The 24,090-nt window shown below is 33.7% G+C and overlaps 1 pseudogene; it reads right to left on the bottom strand.

Annotated features, from left to right (window-relative positions):
• Positions 1–11,921: 11,921 nt before the first annotated feature.
• The window catches only part of LOC149566724 (transcription elongation factor SPT6 homolog), a 28,076-nt pseudogene continuing 15,907 nt past the window's right edge, over positions 11,922–24,090 (bottom strand).

Here is a 24,090-nt window from a genome sequence, read left to right as displayed (position 1 = left end):
TTCATCCATATTCCTGGCATTCAGAAAGAAAAGAAAAATAGCTACATACATAAAAGCAATAAAAGGGCAAGAGATCTAGGTGGCACTGAATCCATTTCATTATGAATTGAATTTGAGTTTATTTAAAGTGTGAGGTCTCATCCCGACCCGTCCTAGCATAGATATTGTATTTCCATTTTGTTATCTAGGACTGGATATCTTGACATATATTTTGATACTTGATGAACATTAAATTTTGCTACTTAACCGATGATATTTACTTTGTGATTTTCCATTATGATATGTATTAGGACATAATTGGCATAGTCGATGAATTAATGGATATTTATTCAGTACTTTATTATTATGTTAGAAATGGGTTTTAATGTGATTCTAATGCTTAATGTGATCTTGTTAAGGAAGTTAGTAATGTACGCTTTTTTGAAGGTTAATGATTAAATGTTATATGTAAATGATAGAAATAGGGAGTTAATTATGAAATGCGTTATATGTGAATTGTAGGGTGATGAAATTATCATGTATCTTTATTTTCATATGTGATTTATATATATATGAATTTTCATTGGACTATTGATGCTTGAGTTTAGTGTACAGGAAAGGAACCATGGAAACATAATGGGGAAACAAGGTACAACCACATGTTAAAATGATAGTGCCAAGGTGAATCTTTATAAGATTCATAAATCTCATTGTGATGTGTTTATTTTGTAAACATGAGATGTATGTGTGTAGTATATATTTCATGTGTAGATTATGAACGTGTCATGTGTGATGTATAGTGAATTTTGTGTTTGTCACTTGACACTTGTACTCGTTATGTGAAAATGACATGTTCTTTGATGATGGATCATGTGGCCACCTTATCCTGAGTTAAATACCTTAATTGATAAATTTGACTTATTGCCTTAAATTAGTAAAGAGAACAACGTTACCACCATAGGAAATTTGAAATTTGAACTTACCTAGCATTGTGAGGGCCATAAAGTAGCTCTAAGGTGAATTTGTGATAAAAATAAACCCTACCCATGTTAATGCTTTAAGTTAGGGACTAATAGTGACCACTAGGGTGCCTAGAAGACCTAGGAGACCCCAAAAAAGAATGCATTTTATATTGAATCTGAAAATGAGAGTGATATATAGAGGCATGGCCAAATTAGAAACTCACTTGGCCATTCTCTATCTTTAGAGACAACTAGGGTTTGGAGGAAGAGGATAAGGAGCTCTACTGCAACTTTTCATTTGCCATTGCTTGGAGTGAGGTTGGTATCCATGATCCATGGTGTTCTTCATTTGCATGCAGAGTTGATATGGTGTTCTTCATTCCATGGTAAATTTGGTGTATTATAGATGTGGTTTGTGAAAAAGGATCTTTTTGTTTGAGTGTTGCATGTGAGAAGTTTATGTGATTTCTTTCTTGAATCTTGTTTTGTTTCATGTTGTGTGTTTGTGTAATGGGTGTGAAGCATCACTCACCCTTGGGAGGGAAGAGATGCTTGGGTGAATGGGCTAGTTGGGCTCACTCATGTAGTTGAGAAAATCTCTCCCATGTGTGGAGATGATTTTTATGTGCTCAATGGAATATGGACTTCTTGTTTACTTGCATTTTGGGAGGTATAAGGAGGTGTGTGAAGAGGGAAGTCATTGTAAGCCTCGAAAGGGCGTGTTGATAATGAGAATATGTGTATATTTGTGAATCATAGTTTGGAAATCCTCCTCATGGAGAGAGCCCACCTTCACCATATAACTTGATTCAATTGTTGAATCTTTGTGCAAGCCTTGGGTTGGGTTTTCTTTTAATGTATTGTGTAGTGTTTTGTTATATTGTTGTAATCATGCATGTTATGTGGATGTGAAGGTGTGCAACCATTTGTGCCTTGTTTACCCAAGCTCGGTGGGTGACCTCCTTGAGGCCTAGGTTGGGAGGTGAGCCTCCATTGTTCCCCATTTTTTTGTCTCTCCTTTGTAGGTTTTCACTTGATGATCTTGGAAGCTTGAAGCTCATGTAATTTTTCCCATTTCATAGGAGAAGAGGATGCTATTATTTTTGTATCAAAATGGAGGGCAATCCAACCTTTTATGTGATTATATTGTGTTGGGAGAATGTTGTCTTGTTCTATTGTGTATGTTTCAAATAATGTCTTCACCACCCTATGTTCATGTATGTCAAGAATGTAGTATGGAAGGAATGAAAGAACTTTGAAGGAAAATTCTATTGAATTGTAATTGTAGTTTCATTTTCTTGGATATGAACGTGTTGAAGAAAATAATTAAATGTTATCATACACATTAAAAGGATGAATAGGAGATTATCATTTTGTTTCCTCAAGTCTCATATATATAATCTAGATGCATTTGTGTTTAATCTCGAATCATATCAAGTGTAGAATTTGTTGCTAAATGATAATGAATTCATAGATATGATGAGTACTTCACAATAAAATTGGAATAATGGAAGTTCATAAAGTTGCAAGTAAAAGATTGTATTATGTTTCATGCAAAAGTATCTTGCAATTTAATTTGATAGTATTAAAGCATTTGTTATGTTTCAATCATAGATTTCTCTAAATGGAATGAGCATTGAAATTCATAATGTAATGTTCAAATTTTGACAATTCAGTTATAAGTAACCAAAGAGAAATTGTGTAGCAAATTAAGCAATAAACTCAACCTAGAAACAAAGTGCCTGTAGATGAATATTTAGTTTTTGGAAAATGTATGGGCAAAACCAAATAATGTCTCATCCAATACAGGTCAGTAAAATAATAGACCCTAAATAAAATAATAATATCTTGAAATTGATAAGTTAGACATAAATCATTTACAAAATCTTTCTGATTAATAAGGTGTCGGACTTGAGTGATGAAATCCTTGATTCATGATAGGACCCTATACAAAAATTTTAAATTAAAAAAAAAAATAATAATAAAAAAAAAAAAAAAAAAAAAAAAAAAAAAAAAAAAATATATATATATATATATATATATATATATATATATATATATATATATATATATATATATATATAAAGCAAGAAAAGAAAGAAATATTTTATAATCCTAAACTGACCTAACATAATAAATAAGGAAATATACTTTTATGTCCTAGTCCATTTCCTCTTACCTAAGTGTACTACATCTCATTCTATCCAAAAAGCAACCCCAAGCAAAAAATAAATAAATAGGTAAATGTTGATGGGATGCCCCTAGGTGGCCATGTAAATGGTTGACCTTGGGGAATGAAACAAAAGCAATTATGCTAAGTCTGACATGGGTAGACTTCCTCCCTAGGCACTTAGCTTGAGAGATGTTAAAAACTAGCAATCACACCTTAGTGTGCAATAGGTACGCCATATTGTGGTGTAATTTTTTTTGCATGACTACGACAAAGGAGACATTTTAATTGTTTTTCACATGTAATACAATATGTTTGGTAATGAACAAGCACATAGATAATTAGGCGGGAGATGGAAAGTAGCAAATAGTAATGTGCAACAAAATTTGATGAGCTTTTATTTTCCAGTCCATACTGTGTCTGGGCCTTTATTTGTGTGTGTATGGAATGTCATTTGCACCTGCGTAGAGTAAAGTATTTTTATCAGCTTTGAATTTGTAGACTCTAATTTGTAATGTATGTATTGAAAAAGGAATTCAAGCTTACATATAGTATTTGGTTCAAATTTTAGATTGTTGGAGGACTTGTATTTGATAATCTTTGAAGGTGCTTCTCCTCTTCTTTCCTTCGTGCAACAAATGGGTTTGTTTGCATTCGTGCATATCTTTCAAATGTGAATGTGAGTTGAATGCGAAGACCAATAACCTTATGTACTCTTGATATTGCTGTGAATGTTAGACCCTGCCGATCTGTTTTCCCAATGTCGATTGTCACTCTTTGTAGTGTCAGTCCTTGCGACTTGTGGATTGTTAGGGCCCATGCCATTTTTAAAGGTATTTGTCTATGAATGCCACGGCTTATTGGTAGAACTGGACTATTGTGTGGGTTGTTATGGTCCCAGGGTGGCCCAATGTAGTGTAGAAAGTCAACAACTACAAATAAAGGGAGTTGAAGTGGCTTTTCACCAACATTATAGACTTTTTTTTACTTGTCCAAGTGCGCCATTGACAAGTCCAGTTTCTACCCACAAGTTTGCACAGAGCATGACCTTTTGGTCAGCGCATAAGAGGATTCTTGATTGAAGTTGTTCTTCATCTGGATTTGAACATGGTAAACCTTTAAGTTTCTCTGCATCAGAAAGGGCAACTAGTTTTGCCAATGAGTGTAGCATGCATTTGTTATGTAGTAGTACCTATTGATTTGTAGAGAAAAGATGTATTGATGATGAAAAGAGGGTGTTCTCTTTTGAGCTAATTGTGGAGCCTGATCTTGACATTAGAAGCCTCCAATCTACAATTGTTGGTGTTGCATTCCGTAAATTTGATAGGAGTTCACGAAACTACAATTGTACAATACTATCTCCACTCTGTCAAAATATGCTGTCTAATGTAACAATAGTTTGGAAGTTATGCTATAGTGTGCCACCATAGTAGCTAGAGGCATACATAGGTATGTCTTTGACTAGTGGTAGTTGTCCCAGGTCACCAAATAAAATGAGAGAGCATCCCCCGAAGGGACTATGATTCTGTGTAGAGAATGCTTGTCGTAATCTCATGTCTATTTTTTCTAGTAGCTTTGGACCAATAAAGCTCATTTCGTCTATTAGAATATAGTGAATGAAGTACATGCACTCTTGGAAGCTAGCAAGTGTTTATCCCTATAGAGGTGCCATTTTGTTGATTGGTATTCGAAGAGAAGAATGAATTGTCGATGCTTGAATGTTGAATGCTACTACACCTGTAGGTGCTAGTAATAGCATTGGTGACTACCCATGTGGCATTGAGTTTACCATTGTGTTTCTGACACTTTTTATGAGATGTGACTTTCCTGTGCCTGTTGTTCCCTGAACAATAAGCTTTAGAGGTAATTGTTGAGTGTCGAAACGTAGATGTGCTACAATTATAGCATGTGCCTTTTTTTGTGCTACTGATAGTACATGTTGTTCTAGGGGAATAGGTATTTGAGGGGCATGAAATGTAAGGCGATTTGATTGTATGAATGTTGTAACAACTTTTCATTGGAGAGTGCTAAATTCATGATCTTCCCAAATATTGTTCAAATCAAAATCATGGCTTCCTAGCATGTCTAGGTCATTTAAGTGGATAGGCAAGCTTGGGTATAGTTTTGCCAAGACTTGCCATTCATTATGGATACTATCTAGAATGATATTTTCATGATCTTCTGGGCTAGCAACATCATTTATTGGTTCTTGTACATTTTTGCGTCATGCCAGGGTTTGTATTGTATTGCATAAGTTTCCCAGTTGTGTTCAATTTGTTCAGCTGATGCACCTATATCTGTCGAAATGTTGCGAAATGGTTTGTATAGAATTAATTCAGTCCAACAAAAGGATACATAATTTTTGTCTTCCTTTGTAGGGATGGCTATGTAGCGTGGACTGACATGGACTATTGCATTGCTAGTACGTCGTTTTCATTGCATTTGTTTTTGACTATTCTTGAAGGTCCATTTTTGAGTTACTTTGATAAGTGAAGTATTCTCTAAATGTATAGGCCATGAGATGTAGGCCTCAATTTTGTTTGGGTATGTTGGCTCTCTGAGGGGTTCAATTGGTACATGTTGGAGGTTTTTCTGATTGACACTTCAAGATACAAATGTCCTACTAGAAATGGAGAGCGGTAATTTTAGCAAGAGATGGCTTGTTTCTTGGGCACCAATATCTCGATCAACAAGGTTTTCCATAAGCATTTTTTGAAAAGCAATTGGGGCTGGCTTTATAGAGTTTAGTTTGGTTGAGATTCGGGTCAGCATGGAGTGATACATTTCTAACTTGTTCTCAGTCTTTGTTGCATATTTTGCAATGTATTTGAGTACTGCATCTATTGAAATGATGGGCTGGAAATCTATATTGGCCCTCCAAATGGATAGGATTTCTGGATTATGTAGGTTTAGACGGTCATCATTACAAGCAGGGGTGTGGGTTGGTTGGCCATTTGTGGCCAAAGAAAGTGATGAATTTTCTTGTGTACTCCAAGGGGCTTTGTATCAACATGTAGGAGTAGAACCTTTCATCCGAAAACATGTTTGCAGGGTACATTTAGTGTGACGTTGCACACAGTTTACTAATTCTATGTAGTCTAGTATTGGACTTGTGTTGTTGATCATTGTTGTATCCAACAAGCAAGGGTAATCAAGAAGTGAATGGTGTATTTTTTTGTTGCGCAAATGTAGACTTTGAGGGTTCCATGCAAATACATATCTATCGATGAAATTAAGTGCATTTTGTATGGATTGGCTCTCATCCCACTGTAAGTTGCTAATGTCCGATGCTTGGCGTAACCAGATGAACCCATGGATATGCGCAGATCCCCTGTGTTGCCATTCATACCTGATAGTATATAAAGTTGTTAGTAACTACAAGGCACTAAATTTTTTAACCAAATTGGAAGTGTAGTAGAGCTTTACCTGTACCAATGATCTGTTGCATGGAGAAGCTTGTCTAAGACTTCCTCACAAAATGTTGTAAATCTATGGTGCATGTATAGTGCTGCAAGATGTAGATTTTGAATAATGTTTTGTATCCTCCATGTAGTTGCTGCGCTCGGGTGTGTTGGTGCAGTGGATGGCATGGACATGTGCAAGTCTGGCCATTTCGTGTCTGCTGCACTAAGAGTGAAAAAGAGAGTTGGACAACCTATTTGAACAACCATGTCAATAAGCTCTCCTCTTTATTGACTCCAGAATGGGTGCGTGCCACGAATTGTTGAGCTGAAACACATGAGCTGGTTGACAAGCTTGTCATCAGGCAAGTCCTTTAATCTCTGGCGTAGTTCCTTAATTGTTGCTGGCATGGAACCATCAAGTTGCTTGCAAAAAAATATTGATGATGTGGCCTGGCTTTGATGTCGCATTAGAATATTAAGTATGAAACTTACCTAAACCGAGGGTGCTGGCAAAACCTGTTGTCATGGTATCAGATAAGGTGGCAAGCATGTTCATGTAGCTTGACATCTTTAATACGATGTTATTTGAATGTGGCCTTCCCTTGTGGAAATAGACATGGGAACGTCATTGCAAACAATCCTTCAGTTGTGTATTCATTGATGGGAGATGTAGAAATGTTTGGCCATTATATGCTTGGACTTGGTCGTCCTTCTCCTAATTGTAGCAAAGATCTAACTTCTTCCATTTCTCTACATGTAGTGGGTAGGTCTGGCACAAATGAAGTGTTGTGCATGATCTCCTCTATTGGATCTTCTATTGTTGATTCACTTTCAATCGACAAGCTTTGATTCTAGAGTGGAGTTATAGTTGTTGAGTATAGAATGTTTGAAATGTCAGTGGACGCAGTGGGCAAGGATGCCAGTGCAGAACCATCTACCTGTATGTCTTTGTAATAAGGATCATTGGATATTTTATAGTTTAGTGCTGCATAGACACGATCTCTACTTACCATGAAACTGTATTTTTTATGGTCTATGTTTTCTTTGTTGACAATAATTATGTCCAAGGCATCTATTGTCCTTGGCAAAAGTGTTACGATTGTAGAAATATCTTGAGGAAAACATATAGTATGACCACTGTATTTTAGTTGCCCACCTCTTGCATAAGTAACTTGAAGGATATGGCTTATTCTTGCTATCAACATCTCCTCAACTTGACAGAGTATTTGTAAACAATGTGGTTGTTCACCAAGGTTCATATTATTCCATTCTAAGAATCAATTACCATTCCTTTCTGACGTGCATCTATATCAAGCGGTTGATCCATTTGATTTCTTTATTTGTATTCCTGGGTATCTTTCCATGCAGACCAAGCATGTAGAAATTTTGGAAAGGTTATCCAATTTTTACGAAAATTATCTCTAGCTTTGTAATAATTCTCAGAGAAATGCGGCAACTTTGTTTTTTCTAGTTGGTTTAGTTGAGTACTTAACATTTTGTAACTCTATATTGCATTCTTGTACATGGTATGGCATGGGGCAAGTAGGTCTGGTAGAATTGTGTGCTCCATCATAATTTTTGTAGCGACTTTCTCGTCTTTTCTTGTTGATTGTGTCCTTTGTTGCTTGGTACCTTGCTCTTCTCTTTTGACTACTTTGAGCATGTTTCTCTTGAATTGTAGCATTGCATATGTCCATCTCTAATTGTATGCCCAGAAAGAGAGACCAGGTATTCCTACAATTAGCGTTATTGGCATTAGGAAGTTTGATAGTGTCAATGTACGAAAAATAAAATATAATGGCTACTGTGTGTCCATCCTATTTTCTATTTTAATAGGAAAACATGCACTTAGTTTGGAAAAAAGATAAGTTTCAAATATTGAAGGTGTATCATTCAACAAGACGGTATGGTAAGGGTATGATAACTTCTGTACTTGCAAGGGGATTTAAATAGTTATACCATGATATGAAATTTAAAAACTACTAGATCTTTTGTTCTCATCTATTTCAATATGTTTTGCATGAGATGAAACATAAATACGAAACATTTTGTTGTCTTTTTCAAGGTTTAAATTGTGTAAGAACATCATCAATTACAATATGTAATGTACTATACTTTGAGCACAATAATCATAGTTGGATAGCGAAGTGTGTATCTGGTATGCATAAGCTTTTTTGAGATATTGAAATAGTTAAATAGATATTTAGAAATGCATATAATATGTGTTGACAGCTGTCCAGTAAACAACATATATAAAATATGAAGGAACTCGTAGGGTACACGTGTATATTAATTGGGAAGTGAGAAGTAAATACATAGTTGTATGAAATGAGAGGGAATCTCAGTACATGTGTTTGTATACACTTGTGGAAAGCAACTAAATATAGAATTATAGTAGAAACAACAAAATAACAATTTTTTCCTATAACTAGAGATCTCTATTTGCAAACACTATGCACGCCTTAGCGTTGTTACAACACTGCTCTTTCTTTCTTCTCCTCCAAAGTGATTCATGTTGATGCTAAGTTCGAAGAGAAATTTTTTTTTGACGATGTTCTCCAATATGTTCGTTGCAGCATCAGGTTCAGCTAGAAGAAGTTGCAAGTCTTCTACTGGTATCCCTACCAAATCGTTTGCTTGTCCTTCAAATGTAGTAGTATTTAGCAAATCACCTGTTTCATCTTGTAAGTCCATCTTGAGGATATAGCTGTAATCAAAGGTAGATAACTCTATGCAACATTTAGGGCACCAAAATTTGTTGGTTGAAGTATGAACAATTTTTTTCTTAACAATTGTTGCTGTCTTCATTTGCAAAATTCACAAAGAGTTCCACTATTTATAGAAAAGCAAGGCGGCTATCTACAGAGGGTTCCAATAAATGCAATAACTACACAACAACTGATTAAGTAGAGGTGGCAATGAGGCGGCCATGAATTGAGATGATATTTACAGGCATCTACAGGCTAATGTCGCTGGAAGCATAAATGTGATATGATCAGACACTGACAGTTATGAAGGATTGCATTAAATTACTGACAGTTCTAGTTCTAGAAAATTCTAGATTGCACCAAATCTAATCACCATTGTGTGTAATGCTGGCTGGTCAAGACAGAATGACTACCATTCAAGTATTGTTAAGCATTGATTCATTTGATTTGACATATGACTATTAAAAAAATAAAGAAATAATCTACTCCGTTCATATCTGATCAGATATTTTTGGGCATTTGCTTTCTATGGAGTCAAATTATTCCCCTTCTTTTTGGACAGAGAGGAGGACGAATGGAAGGAATCCTCTCCACAATTACTCTGCTTTTTATAATGCTTTTAATAATCTGATTTGATGTTTATTGGGAAACTTGTGGCATTTAAGTTTTTTCTTATCTTTCTTATCCAACGTAAATACAACGGCCACCGAGATGCTCGCAAATTGCAATGAGCAGAAGAATTTTACTGTCGCTGGGACTTTAATATCCTTCCACATCTCCTTTCCTATCACCATCTTTACTACACGATCAACGGTTGAAAGCATCTCAATGGAAGTCATTTGCTCTCCATCATTTTCAACCGTTGGATTTCAAACTGAGCCCCTCAACTTCATAGAGGAAATGCCTACAGCGAATAAATAACATAAAAAAAGAAAAAACCAAATCAGCACATCTATCCATGCCTAGGAAAAGTGGGAGTATTTGGAAAAAAATCTCAAGTAGCTTTTAAATTGTTTCTTTTGCAACTACATTGGAAAAATGAAGGTACCCATGTCCACTTACCTCAAGCTAATCCCAAGGCACTAAGTGGGTGGAGTAATGATTTCCTTTTTGTTTAAAAACAATATAAAAATTAGTGGGGACTTCCTCGAGTGTCCCATCTTGGTTAAGATGTCATTCACGCCCACGTAGGGAGTAAAAGTTTGGAGGTAGGCAGTGCTTAGAGAAAGATTGCATTTTGACTTAGATTAGTGAAGGAAGTTTTAGTGGCACGTGGTCTCATGAGTAGGAAATTGACTTGGGAAGGGAGATAGGTTTGTATTATTAAATATAGAGGATGAGACATGAGTGGTATGGGTTAGATGTGTTAATAAGACATAAAATTAGTTAGATAGTGGACTTAGGATATTTTGTTAAAAGGGGTAACTTAGGCTATTTTGTGAAAGGGGGTTTTAGTACTATGTTAAGTAAGTGTAGAAGATGTTAAGTCTGAAATAGTTTTAGGAGGATCATTTTGGGAAGTGTTATGTATATTACTTAGATTAATTTTTGTTAAGGGTAGCATAGGAAGATAAGTAAATAGGAAATTCAACTTCAGATTTGTTTATGTTAGTTAATTAATTGCTTGTTATTACTATTAGCCATGGTAGATGAAGATATGTGTTATAGTAAGATAGCATAGGATTAGATGATAGTATTAATCTGATTATTAATTGAACATTATTTGCAAATATAGTAATTTTAATTTAATATTAAATAATAATAATGTTAACAATTAAAATAAAAGATGTATATTAAGAATAGAAGGTATAGGTGTTTTAAAAATAATAATAATAATAATTAAATAATAATAATAATAATATAATGATAATCCTAATATTAATGGAAATGAAATAATTAATTGATAAAACATCTTCTCATTGCAATCCCTAGATCCGTTACCACTACATTGACACAATTTGAATTTTACTTGCTCATTAGAGTGTCTCATATTGGGTGCAGAAGATTAAGGGCTCATAACCATAACATCTCAACATAGTTTTGCATTCAATAACTAGCAGCCAGGTGACACCTCTTAGGAAACTTGAAATCCAGATTCCGAGTAAACAAACTTCGTTCCATTATCTTACTTCATCACCTCCAAGCTTAATATGGATCATGTATTTGTCTTCAGTTTCCTCTCATGTAAAAAATAAATAAATTTAGTCGTGTTTTTGTCTTATAGGAAATTGGGCATGACATAAAGGATAGAATCACCAGGGAAAAAAGTATGTTCTTTGCAGACAGCTAATCGTTTTGAAACAAAAATAAGAAAAAAGTAACGTGTGAACCCATTTCACAGAATAGGATTCCATTTGAATCAAACATTCCATTTGAATCAAACAATCCATTTGGGATTCCATTTTACAAATTACCAAATTCAAAAGGGAAATCAAACAATCAGTACCATATTTTCTAACTTCTTTTGAGCACCATAAGAGGAATAGCATTAAATTTCAATGAGTATGTTATGACATACCAAAAAATAAGCTAGCAAAGCATTGCTAGATTCAATTTACAGAACAAATTTAGGGTATACTCCTATAAACAACTGATATAGCAATAAACATCATGAAAGAGTAACAGACATTTTAGAAACCATTAATGCAATCTTCCATTAAAAGAGGTTAAGTGACATTTGACTTTAACTGCCTGCATCTCAGAAACAACGGAAATCTCTGGAGGATCCTCTCCGGCCACCATCTCTCCCTTTACCGCCATCCACAGCTGACCGTCCCCAGCCATCATCTCGCCCTCCACCACTGTTAGTGACTGATCCTCTCCAGCCACCATTTCTCCCTTTAATGCCATCCACGGCTGACCATCTCCAGCCATCAACTCGCCTTCCACCACTGTTTGTGGCTGAACCCACCCAACCACTTCCAACATAACCAGCTCCACCTGCAGATCCTCCTGGACCTGGGCTTTTCATGGGAACCATTGCAGCAACAGACCTAATAGGAGGAAGTGAATCCTGTTGACTCAAATCATTTATATGCTGCTGAAAACAGAAAACCAGCTCGTCAAGATTATCAAACATTTTCTTTCGAAACTTAAATCCTTTGGGATATAGCCTAAAATACTCATGATGAGGATGTGTACTCCTGATATAGCTAAGCAAAAATACCCCAGGAAGTTCATATGAAATAGATATAAAATATGGATTTCTTGTTGGATTTTCATATTTTTTGCTTTCGTAGTGCATCATCAATCTCTACCTTTGTTCCCCTCCTGAATTTTCTGTAATCAAGGATTGCCTTCAAATTGCTAATGAGTGGATCCACATATCTATGACCTGCATTTTCAAATTTAAAAACTCAGTAAAAAGATTCAAGTTTTTGAAGCAAATTTCAAGCCATGAATTCAAGAAATCTGAGTTATGATATACTCAAGAAATCTGAGTTATGATATACTTAATAAGTTAATATTGTGTTACACAAACCTCATCAAGATCTTCAAATGTCTCCTCCCCAATCAAAAGTGTTCTCCCAAGTCGAAGGTAGCTAGCAAAATCCTTTTGGTCTTTTCCTCCGTCCACTATCTCTTTGTGAGCACAAACTCCATCAAATATTTTCAGAGTCAGCATCAAGTGAGTAGGCCCTTTCAAGCTTGGACGTATAATACTCGCTCCTCTTTCTTTATCTGAGAGGAACTGCAAAAAATGGCAATCATTGTATGATTAAACTGATATTTAAGTATTGGTTGTAGAATTATATTCTAAAAAATATACTTAAATCACTTTGCTTATAGTAAACATAATTTCTTTATAATTGAAAACATACCTTAATGGTTTCATCCTCTGAAATATTCAGGAAGCGTGGATGCACAATCATCCGAGGCTTGGAAGCGTGGATGCACAATCATCCGAGGCTTGAAAGCTCTCCTTACATTCTCTTGTTCTCTAAGTGAAATGGAATCCTCCTCTGCATAATAAGGATCCCTAACCTCCTTATTATTATCCTATACCCCCTGAAAGTTATCACTCTTCAGTTTTTTGCAAGTCAACTCAACTAGGTACTTTGCTTTCGTTATAGATTTCACCCAACAAGTAAGGATGCTACCTTTTGGGATCTATACCTATATCATCAGAAAGCTCCATCCTCAATACTATTCCTGTCAAGCCCGATTCCAGATCATGAATTATGTGATTATTTTGGACTCTACGGGCAGTTGCTTGGACAATTTTTCCCACTCACAGGGTCTCTTCATTTTTTCCAGTCATCTGATAGAATTCCTCATCCTGTGATGGCTCTTTATATGGGGATCGTAAATCCTTAAATCCATGTAACAATTCACTCTTTATGTCAGAAAGTGTTTTCCGCTTTTAATTGGGTGTTCGCTGTTCCACACTTCTAGCATATTCATCAATATCAAGGGCATTTAACAGATCCGGATTTTTTTTAACATGTTTCCACTGCCATTTCTTGTGTTTCCTCATCCATATCATCTATATCATGTCCAACTTCTTCACAATATATGTCCTCAGCCATTTTCTTGGCAAGTTCATATGACTCTGGATGAATTCTAGTATCCTCCAACGGATCCATAACATGGTTCCCACAAGCTGCTTGTCCAGTACCTCTAACCCTTAAAAAACAAGCAACATTTATAAAGACAAGTCGCTTCATAGCCTCTACAAGGGTCAACAATTCTCTGCGACTGTAAACCCTTCCAGCCCTCAAAATAGCCCTTTGTATGGAAGCAACTCTTCTGGGCCTTGCCTCTAACCCTTAAAAAACAAACAACATTTATAAAGACAAGTCGCTTCATAGCCTCTACAGGGGTCAACAATTCTCTGCGACTGTAAACCCTTCCAGCCCTCAAAATAGCCCTTTGTATGGAAGTAGCTCTTCTGAGCCCAAGGCCCGCTACAAATTGCAGTGGGAAAACATCCATTCATGTGATGCTGCTAGGTTTATGTCAACACCAACTTGGTTGGTTATTGTAACCATTACCTGTTCAACAGCTTCATACTTTTCATCTGGAGTAAGGAAATGTTCCAGTGAATGAAGCTTCAACGATAATATCTCTTTGCCCGGACCACACAATGCTGCAACCATGGCCAATGGATTCTAGAGATACCAACCAAGAGCAACAGCACGTCTTACAGTCCCTGCAAGAAAATATTGGCTCATTAAAAATTGCAAATCTGGCATTTAGTTCTACCAATAAAGTTCTGCAATCCATCTATTATAAGGTAATCCAGATTTAAATTTTATGTACCTCTCTGTGATGGTAACTGGTCCTGTAAGATGCGAGAATTCTCATATAGTGTAGGAAATAATTCATCTACATAAACAACATTTTTTTGTGTCCAAGCTTTCTGCCAAATCACGTGGATGCTCCTCCACAATCTTAAAAATTACCTGAGCGAAAAATAAACAAAACCAAAAACCAATCAAATCAACAATCAAAATTATCACAACATATCAGACTATTATCTAAGCAACAGATCAATAATCTTTACATACAAAGGTCAGATCAGATTTTCCTTCTTTATAGACAACTTATATTGGAAGAGTGAATTACTATTTTAGAAAATCAGTGGCATAAACTATCGATTGTGAATCAGATATATCTATCATACTCCAGCTATCCGTATAGGTGAAAAAAATACACTCAACCAATCTAATGAATCTAAATATATCAGACGAAGTTACATTCAACATAAGTTTTACGTAGATTTATACATTTATAGCAAAATAATAATTGATATTGAATTAATGCAATTATTTGACAAAGTAAGAAGTGAAATTAGGGAATTGTCACATGTTACTAAAATAGTGTTAAAAAAGGGATATTACACAAAAGCTATTAACTAATTTTGCTATCAGGTTTGTTGGATTCATATCAGATCCATTCACATGGAAGATTCGTTGCTGGTGGACAAGCAATCTTGGGGAAGAGCAAATAAGACCTACAATTTAAATGATAATAATAATAAATCAAGTATAAATAAATCATTAATAATGATAAATCTATTATTGATATAATAATATGATACATTATTATAATATAATATACCACATTACATATTAATATAATAATACCTAATTAATATGATAATGTATGTATTAATATAATTTTATTCAATCAAATCCTAAGTACAATGCCATGAACATTGAGATATATTTTCTAGAATAAGAATTGATGATAAACAAGAAATAACAATAAAAGAAAATTATTGAAAGGTGCTAGCTTGTCTGGTTGAGAGCGGAGGCCTGAGGTTGTGGGTTAGCCCCATGGTCTCGAGTTCAAACCTCTCTCCACGATTAACTGGTGGGACTGTCGTACGAGCCTATTGAATAGATTAAAAAAAAAACAATAAAAGAAAATCAAACATGATTAGAATCAACCTTGTCAACAAAATAAATTAAAAACCAAAATTGTCATAAATCAAACAATATACATTACAATAAATTCATATCAAATATATATCAAGAATACTTAATTATTTATTAAACCACCTTAAATTGAAACAAAATACATTATATTAAAATTGAATAAGTTTCAAAGGAAAGACAAATAGTTGAAGAATCGTGACCAAAGAAATGAGTCACGACCTTCAGCTACAACCGCCCCCTCATATATAATATGCCTTAGTCGTTAAGGCCCCGTTTGGTTGGGGAAGATGAATTTCTGTCATAACCAAGTTTTCAAAAATCCGGTTATGTGTTTTAGGAAGATAGTTGGACTATTTGGTTGACATGGAAGATGAATATACAAATCCATATTTTGCGTTTGGTTGTTCATTTTAGAATTGGAATTGAAATTTGAAGTAAATTTTTTAAATCTTATTTTATTAGTGAAACACAAGTATTATAATGAGTAAAGTATTAATATTTAATTTAATATTTATGATTACTAATTTATTTATAATTAGACTACACTGTTATTATTTTTAATTCTTGAATATTCATAGTTTTATTTTGTTAGCAAAGAATAAATAAAATGATTATTATTTTTTATTTTAATTCTATTTATTAGCAAAGAAAAGTAAAAAATAATCATACTTGCAATCATTTGTACAAAGTTATTTTTTGTCCCATAGTTGGAAATTGTGATCATATATATTATATATTTTTGAAAAATTATATAAAACAAATTTATCGTGAAATTGAATTTATTGTTGAATTCATTCGAACTTCATAATTGTCAAACTCAAACTTGAACCTTGTGACTTAGCCGTTAAATATGAGAACACTAGGAAATCCACACTCTATACCATTATGCCCCACATTCGACGAGAAACCCTCTCATGCTGCTCATTCTTCCCATTACTATCAGTATTGTTAGATGGTCAATCCTGCATATATAAACTAGCAATCTCACCTTGGTGTGCAATGGGTATGCCAAATTTATTTTGGAGATAAACTATAGAAAAAAATTGTATTTATGTATACATTTGTGTTACATGTGATAGTCTAAAATCAACTATGCATCCACCTAAAAGGATCCAAAAATGTCTTAAACCAAACCTCAAAATAACTTGAAGATAATTAGGCTCCTCACTCCATTAGAAATAGCTTCATGTTTGAGATCTCTATCTTTCTATGTCCTTCTGTCTCTCTCGCTTCCTCTATCCCTCTCTCCCTCCCTTCCTTTGTATATGTGTGTGTTTGTGTCCTCTCTCCGTCCCCCTCTCAACCTAGCCCACTCTTCTCTCCCCCCTCTATGTATATATCTCTCGAGGACATCTTTCTATAGATGTAGGAACACACAAGCTCTCTCTCTCTCTCTCTCTCTCTCTCTCTCTCTCCCCCCTTCCTATCTCGCACTCTCTGCCCCTCTATGTATCTCTCCCTTTCAATAAATTTATTTAGTTAATTATTTAACAAAATATGCAACTAAAATTTTACATGAAATATTATATAAGAAAAAATATAGTATTTTACATTCACACACATTAAACATTTGATGATAACTTTAACAAGAAAAATGATGCTTTGTCAATAATTGTTCTTAAAAAATGTGGAATTTTGGCTACATAGATTTTACATGCTATTTAAAAAAAATAAAAATTTGTCTATATAAATGTCTACCCAAATCTTCAGCCATATCTGTTCACTCAAATCACACTTTAGCATGTCTAATGTTCAATCCACTTTGGTGCATGTGCAAATAGACTTTACATAATTTCCCATCGAAACAATTTCCAACCCAAATAAAAACCAATTGACCAAGTTATTTTTGTACAACCATTACATCTATAACAATAATTACACATAAAAAAGCCATAGTTTTATTTCTTAAATACTTAAATATTAAAATCTCATTGACTATTTTTTTAAATGTTATTTTATTGTTAAAGGGAACTCTATAAAATAGTTTTAGCTTTCAAAATTTAATTTAATTATATTTATACTTAATTTTACTGTTTTAATTTTTAACATTGATTTTTTCTCTACTTTTATCCACTTTTCTTTTTTACTCTATCTCTACTTATATTTAGCGCTCCCCGCACACCCCCCCTCTCTCTCTCTCTCTCTCTCTCTATATATATATATATATATATATATATATATATATATATATATATATATATATATATATATATATATATATATATATATATAACACTTTCTATCTAGATACTTTCTTCCTAGAAAAATATAACAACAATCTATTGATAATGGAGTTAAAAAGCTTAGAGTAAATGGACTCAAATTACATGTACATACATTATTTTGTACAATATTTGAAACACTAAATTTCCTCTAACTATAGCCTATCTAGTACACTATGTTTAATAAAAATTCTCAAAGAAATTTTGTAGCTTTCAGAGTTAGAGACATCAGAAAAATATTATAGGAAGTTTTTAAATATTTTACTTATAATAAATCCTGAGTGATTAGGCTTGTGTATTTTTACACTATTTGACATGTTACTATGAATCAAGGCAAGGATATGTGTTTGACTTGAGTTCATCCATGATGATGCACACTGTATCCATCTTCAAACCATCTAAAATAATTTCATCTAATTTGGGTCTTGACATAGCCATGTTTGGTTTAGGTAAACATGATCATTCCATTAAGCTTAGACACACATTATTTGTTTGCAAACATTTTGTTCATGTAATCTTTCTTGATTGAATATGATGAAAAGGTGGTTTCCCTGTTGCACAGTATTTTTCATGGCTCTAGAACTCAAAATTATAGCTTGTGAAAACTCAGTTACAAAATTTACAATGGTTGTGAAGTTTCTGAGTGGGCCAACTATAAGAACACTATCATCCCTTACAATTGGACTCAAAGGTGTGCTTTATTGTATAGCCATAATATAGGAAATACTTCTCAATGGTATCATCCCCTTTGTCTTTGCAAAAGAGTATAGTGTGCATTTAGATATACTAAACATAGGGTATGCTTCTAGTTCTACTTGGTTCACATTGCTAAGTGTTAGTTTATGTAATTAAAACTATTGGTGATGCATGCATTTCAATTTTAGAGTCATATTTGGCATTTCAATTCACATCATTATCAATAAGGAGTTTGACACTAGGACTCACAAGGGAAGAGTCTCATCACATGGTTCTATCCTTACATTACCCAAGTTTAGCCACTTAGGGCACAAACCCCTAAGGAGGAACAATCGACGTGGATTCAAGCCACCTCCTCATGTTGACGAAGATGCTTAGTTATGCATTACACTGAAAGCATCTTCTCTCACTCCCTTTATGAGCCTAAATTAGCACGCAAGACAAGGGTGAGGCACATTTTATCTTTATTAGTGTTATCCATAATTTATTCATTAATTTTTCAATTGATTAATCACTTTCTATAGGTTGTTGCATCAACCCCATGGAAACACTCTCTCCATTAGTGTCCATAGACTTTCGTCTAAGGTGTTAAAATACATATGAAATCCATGACCAAATTTACACACATTTGTACAAGTGACCTCAAGCAACTTTGAGAATAAATAGACACTTAGGTTCTTTCAAAGATCATGTACTAATAATTTTTTATTATTATACAAATTGACATGCAATATTATTAAAAGAAAAACAAACTTCCCTCTATGATCATATAAATCATATTTTAACATCATGAAATTCTAATAATGAATTTCACATAATTGCTACAATATGAAAACTTGCTAACTAGATCACATTATACAACCATTAGAAAAATTTACCCATCATTTAAACAAGATTAATAGATTTGAAAATAATTAATAAATAATCCTTTTTAATAATGGTCGTCTAAGCCCTTCCAAACATTCTAAATCGTTGATCATTATAATCAACACTCACACTTCATATAGGAAATGCCTTCGACATAACTATGTGTAGATCAAACAGATACCAACATTCAAATAACAATGTCATCAAAATATGTTCAAATTATGAATGTGATCCAAATATGTTTAAATTAGGTATGTGATCAATAATTCAATGTTACATATGTAGCATAAGATAGAAGATAGAAAAACAATATCCATGAATTGATGAGAAAGAACAATATCTATGATTTGAATGGTGGTGTGAAAACACACCGTTAAATATGAAAACATTGGGAAATCCACAATGTATGCCCTTATGCTCCACATTCGATGAGCAACCCTCTCATGTTGCTCAATCTTCCCATTACTGTCTGTATTGTTAGATGGTCAATCCTACATATATGAACTAAACATGCTTGAAAAATTAAAACCTGATTATTTTTTAATAGAATACACCAAGGAGTGGCATCAAAAATATTGATCATTTACAACACAGTAAACAATGATCAGATAGCTCATTTTTTATTAGCATGTGTGGTCTTGCAATATCAACAAATCAGGAGCCATAAAAAAATACAAAAGAAAGACACTTTGTCAATACCGTTGACAATCTTGTCAGGAAGCACATACATAGGAAACCAAATTGTGGAAAAAAGACAAGAAATTAAAAAAATATCCAAGAAAATTAGGAATATACATATAACATGGGACATAATCATGAACTGTACAATCATGTACTAGAAATCCTCAATACTTTTGATAATCTTTTCAGCGAGAACATACATAGGAAATCAGATAGGGACAAAAAGACAAGAAATAAAAACATATGCAAGCAAATTAGGACTATAGATATAACATAGGACAGAATCATGAACTATACAATCATCTACCAAATCACATTTCTATCAACATATGCTCTCAAGTTCTACAATTGAGCATTCATCATTTGCCACTCCTCGTGTATTCCACGTATGTATGGTTCAAATATAACTCTAATTAACAATGCAATGAACAACTATACCAAATGTTTACGAGATCATAAACTACATATAGATCAGGTATGTATACATCAAGTACGCTTAGCAAAATAGTAAAAATGTGCTTAGTAATGAGTTCCAGTACAGTGTTGTGAGAGATCAATGCAATACCATTAAACAAAGCCAACTAACCATCTAGAATTACTTCACATGCCAATAATGTGAATGCCAATGAAATGAACAACTATATTGTATATTGACCAATGTCAATCATACCAATGAAATGGATGGCTAAACTATGCATAGATCAAGTATGTATACATACGTACATACATGTGTGTACATACATACATGCATACATACATACATACGTACATGTGTGTACATACATACACACATACATACATACATACGTACGCAAATACATACATACATGTGTGTATGTATATATACGCACATACATATATACATACATACTATTTGTTTCAAATCTATTTAGCAAAATAGTCAATATGTGCTCACTACTGAATTCTAGTATAGTGCTGTAAGAGATCAATACCAGTGAAATGAACAACTAAACTTTGTAATAGTTTCTTGCTAGTAATGAGTTCTAGTATAGTGCTGTGAGAGATGAATGCAATACCATTAAATAGAGCCAAGTCATAAACTATGTATGGATAAACTATGTATAGATCAATGGCAATCATGGCTTTTTTCTATACATAATCAATATGTGCTCAATAATGAATTCTAGTATGTGCTCATGTGATTACCTGTATATATCATAGTGCCAATCATATAATAGCCATATCATAGTTCTATTTCTATCTACTATTTTCTTAGCAAAACAATCAATATATGCTGTAACTATTTGTTTCGAATCTATTTAGCAAAATAGTCAATATATGCTATAATAGTTTGTTTAGAATCTATTTAGCAAAATAGACAATATATGTTCACTAATGAGTTCCAGTATAGTGTTGTGAAAGATCAATGCAATACCATTAATCAAAGTGAATCATGCCAATGAAATGAACAACTAAACTATGGATATATCAAGTATGTATTGATCCATGCAAAATCATTCAACATACTTATGAGGTCATAAACTATGTAGAGATCAATGCAATACCATTAAAGAAAACCAACTCATAAACTATGTATGGATGTCCGTCCTATATTTATGTAGTATACATGGAAGATCAATGGCAATCATGGCTTTTATCTATACATAGTTGACCTATACATAGTTTATCATGGTTCAAATCTGTTTAGCAAAATAGTCCAATATAGAGATCAATGCAATACTATCAAACACAGCCAACTCATAAACTATGTATGGATGTCCCTCCTATATTTATGTAGTATAAACGGAAGATCAATGGAAATCATGGCTTTTATCTATACATAGTTGACCTATACATAGTTTATCATGGTTCAAATCTGTTTAGCAAAACAATCCAATATAGAGATCAATGCAATACCATTAAATGCAGCCAACTCATAAACTATGTATGGATGTCCATCCTATATTTATGTAGTATACATGGAAGATCAACAGAAATCATGGATTTTATCTATACATAGTTGACCTATACATAATTTATCATGGTTCAAATCTGTTTAGCAAAACAATCCAATATAGAGATCAATGCAATACCATTAAACACAGCCAACTCATAAACTATGTATGGATGTCCGTCCTATATTTATGTAGTATACATGGAATATCAATGGAAATCATGGATTTTATCTATACATAGTTGACCTATACATAGCTTATCATGGTTCAAATCTGTTTAGCAAAATAGTCCAATATATGTTGTAACAGTTTGTTTAGAATTTGTTTAACAAAATAGTTAATATTTGCTCACTAATGAGTTCCAGTATAGTGTTGTGAGAGATCAATGCAATACCATTAATCAAAGTGAATCATGCCAATGAAATGAACAACTAAACTATGGATATATCAAGTATTTATAGATCCATGCAAAACCATTCAACATACTTATGAGGTCATAAACTATGTAGAGATCAATGCAATACCATTAAATGCAGCCAACTCATAAACTATGTATGGATGTCCATCCTATATTTATGTAGTATACATGGCAGATCAATGGAAATCATGGCTTTTATCTATACATAGTTGACCTATACATAGTTTATCATGGTTCTATTTCTATATGCTATCTGCTTAGCAAAACAATCAATATATGTTGTAACTATTTGTTTCAAATCTGTTCAGCAAAACAATCCAATATATGTTGTAATAGTTTGTTTAGAATATGTTTAGAAAAATAGTCAATATGTGCTCACTAATGAGTTCCAGTATTGTGCTGTGAGAGATCAATGCAATACCATTAATCAAAGTGAATCATGCCAAAGAAATGAACAACAAAACAATGTAGTGATCAATGCCAATCATGTTAATTAAATGAACAACTAAACTATGTATTGATCAATGCCAAACATTAAACAGAGGCAACTCATAAACTGATCCATGCAAATCAATTAAACTGAGGCAACTCATAAACATGAATTACTTCAGATGCCAATTAAATGTCAAAATGTGCTCAATAATGAGTTCCAATATAGTGATGTGAGATCAATATAATTTCAGTTTAGTGCTATTAGAGATTAATGCAAAACCATTGAATAGAGTAATCATGTAGCATATGTCATTGCAATCCAGTCAGTAGCTGAAATAGCTAAATCGTACCAAATTTCATTGCAATCTAGTCCACTCTCTCCACCTCATCCATCATCAAGAACCCTTTGGCTCTTTCATGTTGAAGCACGAAGGTAGCATGTGCTTTCACACAAACTGCTTGACTCAGTTGAAGGACAACTTTGAGAGCAGTATATGTAGCACTCAAAACATTATCCTCTTCAGATCTATCCACTATTACAATCTGAGGCTTACTGAGGCCATCTTTCAGTTCCTTCATAGTTTTGCATATCACATCCAATGATATAGACAAAGATGTCTTCTTCCTCTTTCCCCTCCTTGATGATGATGGTGTAGGAGTCCCTCTAGCACTTGCACTCGGTTGATTGGAATGATATAACTCTTCATCAAAATCTGGTTGGCTATCAAGAGGTGTACCACAATTGGTATCATCCTCATCAATCACATGAAATGCATCGTTCATAGGGTGCCCTTCTTCAGCGTCAAGGGGCATTGTAGCTGCGAACCCTTCAGCAATGTCATTGCCGACAGTTACAATGAACTCATTGAAATACTAGAAAGGTGACCTCTTATACATTTTTGTATTTTTGAATTCTCTCCTCTACATGTAAGCATTAATAGATGGATTAGGTTGTAAGTTTTTCATTATTAAAATAAGAAGGAAAAATTTCTTCAATGAAAAGAGTACAAAGATCATCCTACCTTCAAAAGCTCATCCCACACTGAATCCTCAACATCCACAGTTTGAGTTTCTTCATTCCAAGCTAACCCACTTGTATTTTTCAAGTCCTTCATTACTCTATATCCTACTTTCCATGTTTTCATCTTATTCTTAAAATGATCTCATGATAGATTCAAGTTCATCCCTGCATTGAATGTCCTCTCTATCGTAGTCCATGCTTCTTTTTTAAAACCACCTTCACCTTTTTGTC

The sequence above is a fragment of the Cupressus sempervirens genome, chromosome 3, assembly GCF_028749045.1.
Source record: "Cupressus sempervirens isolate cs-2001-9-10 chromosome 3, ASM2874904v1, whole genome shotgun sequence".
In the NCBI taxonomy this organism is placed as follows: domain Eukaryota; kingdom Viridiplantae; phylum Streptophyta; class Pinopsida; order Cupressales; family Cupressaceae; genus Cupressus; species Cupressus sempervirens.
This window is presented reverse-complemented; position numbering and strand designations above follow the sequence as displayed.